Source organism: Condylura cristata, unplaced genomic scaffold, assembly GCF_000260355.1.
Source record: "Condylura cristata isolate star-nosed mole 26May11 unplaced genomic scaffold, ConCri1.0 scaffold00009, whole genome shotgun sequence".
NCBI classification, from domain to species: Eukaryota; Metazoa; Chordata; class Mammalia; order Eulipotyphla; family Talpidae; genus Condylura; species Condylura cristata.
In genome coordinates, this window is record NW_004567110.1 from 839,361 (window position 1) to 842,062 (window position 2,702).

Genomic DNA, 2,702 nt, shown 5'->3' on the forward strand with positions numbered 1-2,702 from the left:
CGGGAGCGTCTCGGCTCGCCCTGCACTGCGGCGTGCCCCAGGGCGTGCCGCCTTGCGAGGTGTGATGGGTGGCTGCGAGCCAGGACTGCGGTGCAGCCCCCGGCGCCCTGGAACTGGCCCTAGACCACCTGGGGCAAGGCTGGGCGGCCGCCCCTTTGTCACGGCCAGCAAGGCCCGCAGCCACGCCCCTGCACGTCCAGCAGGAAGACTGGCGGACACCGGCGCTGGCTGCGAGCAGAGTTCCGGGCTCGGTGTCCAGGCCCAGACGGGGGCTGACCGCTGACCAGGACCCTCAGAGGCTCCGGCCCGCCCGCCTGGCTCTGGAGCTCCCTCTGGTGGCGGCGCGCAGGGGCGCCAGGCAGGGCGGGAGGCCCCCACTCACCGGGTTGATTTGCTGGCACGTTGGCTGGGAGGGGGAACAGGGAGCGCCGGGCCGGGAGGCTGTCTTGATGACACCCCAGAAACCAGGCCTAGTGGGAAACGATTTCAAGTTGGAAAACACCCACCCGCGAAGAGATGGCAGCGGCATCTCAGACCCAGCGGAAGGGGGTGGACGTGGTTCTGGCCCCCCAATACAGAGGGCGGGGTCCTGACATCCCTCCAAGCGCAGGGCATGGCCCTGGACCCCCAAGCCGAGAGCGTGGTCCCGGTCCCCCATGCGGAGAGCGTGGTCCTAGCCCCCCCCGGGGCGGGCGTGGTCCTAGCGTCCCCCAGTGCGGGGGGCGTGGTCCTAGCGTCCCCCAGTGGGGGGGGCGTGGTCCTAGCGTCCCCCAGTGCAAGCGGGGCGTGGTCCTAGCGTCCCCCAGTGCGGGGGGCGTGGTTCCGCACTACGGACAGGACGCCGGAGGGAGGTTGGCGCGTTGGCAAAGCGCCCCTCGGTGTAGGCATCTGCCTGCGCGTAGCAAAGGCTGCAAAGGTTTCGTGACTGGACTGATGAAGGGGTCCGCAAGCAGGTAGGGGGCGCCTTGCAGCAGGCAGGCTGTGCCCCTCCTCGCCCAGAAGCCGCACTCAGGGAAGGGGCTGCCCGCGCAGCTCCATTTCCGGCACCATCAAAACTAGAATGTTTACGACTGGCCAGCACCAAGGAGGTGGACAGCCTCAGGTCATGGCTGGAAGAAGTCAGACGCGGGGAGTGGAGAGAGGCCGGCGCCCACTGTGAGCGCCTCGGGGCTTGGACGCAGCGCCTCGGGGAGCCCCTCCCGGAGCCCCTGTGCAGAAACGGACACGCAGAGACCCCGACAGCTGGAAGGGCGCAAGGAGTGCGCAGATTTCAGCACTCACTGCAGGACAGCGGCCAGGAGAGTGGCCGCCCCGCTTCTGGGAGACCCCGGGCAGCACCGGCGCCCTGGGGACGCTCGGCCCTCGGCCAGCTCCCGAGAGGATGCCGGACACCCGGTGGGGAGGGGGGTGTTTTTTCAAGGGGTGATCGGGGACAACTCGATGTCCACATGCCAAAGAACGAAGCCTGACCCCGGCCTGGTTCCAAGGCGAACGTGGGGTCTGGCGGCTCGGGGGCCTGAGACCCAAGGGGGACGAGGAGGAGAGCGGTGCGCGGGCCTGCCGCTGCCTCAGGTGCCAGCACGGGCACCGGCCACCAGGGACAGAAGGACGCAGAGAGCTCTGACGTGCGCCTCCACGCGGTGCCTGTGGGCTACGGGCCCCCAAGGCGGGCAGGGGGCACCTGTGATCACCAGGTTGGCATCCAGAGCACAGAGAGCACCTGTGTCCAGGGCCAGCGGCCGGGCAGCTCTGTAAAGCACGCAGGGACTCCAGTGGCCCGGAGGACGGCCGTGGCCAGCCGGCACCTGGAATGCGGTGGCCACTGCCAGTCTCTTGGGAGGCGCCGCCAGGGCTGGAGGGTGTGCGGCTGCCCCCGCACCGGCTGGGAGGCCAGTCGCACGGTGCGGCCCGGGGTGCCCCAGACGCCGTGCTCGGGGCGTGTCCGGGCAGGACACGGCGTGGGCCGCGGGCACCGTGGCGTGGACACGAGGCCGAGCGCCTCCCGGGGTGGCTGTGTGGCGGCAGGCGCCAGAGGAGCCGCAGGGGAGGTGGGCGGGGCACACCTGAGGCCCTGACCCCACACCTACAGGCGGCCGGGGGCAGCGGGCGGCACTCAGGAGGAGGAGCGGGGCAGCCGCTGCTCGACCCTGGCGGGGGTGGCACTGAGCCCACGGCCCAGGGGACAGGCCACGGGTGCTGAGGGGGTCAGCTGGCCCCCAGGGCGGGCATTCTGCTTTACGAGGTGCCTACTACGTGCCAGGGAACGTGCCAGCCCCCGTCGGGTTCCGACATCCAGGGTGAGGCCTCTTACTTGGTTTCAAACAGAGTCCCGGTCTCCCCCGCCGCTTAACGACCCCCAGTAATGAGCTTCTGGCCGCCATGTTGTTGAGAGCTTGACTCCTGGGCACAGAGCAGCGGTAACTGTAATTTCAGGGGAACCTTGACCATGTGTGTGTGTGGTGAGACTTCCTGCTCCTGACCCCCGCGTGCCAGCTGCTTGCGACCATGCGAGATGTTTTGCGTCACTAGCAAGAAAGAAAAAGAGGTGTTTCTCCCTAGAAAAAGCGGCGGTATTTCCCAGCCAAAGCTTGCTCTAGTGTGGGATTGTAGCCAGAGACCGCAGAAAGCAAACATGGAAATTTCCAGTAGTTCTACAGGAACGAGCCCGCACTTCCCACCCAGAGCAGTGGTCCTGTTCGTCC

At 68.3% G+C, this 2,702-nt stretch overlaps 1 protein-coding gene across 1 annotated transcript in view; it reads left to right on the top strand.

Moving 5' to 3' along the window:
* The window catches only part of LOC105853426 (chromosome unknown open reading frame, human C16orf95), a 13,341-nt gene that overhangs the window by 9,845 nt on the left and 794 nt on the right, over positions 1–2,702 (top strand). The window lies entirely within an intron of this gene.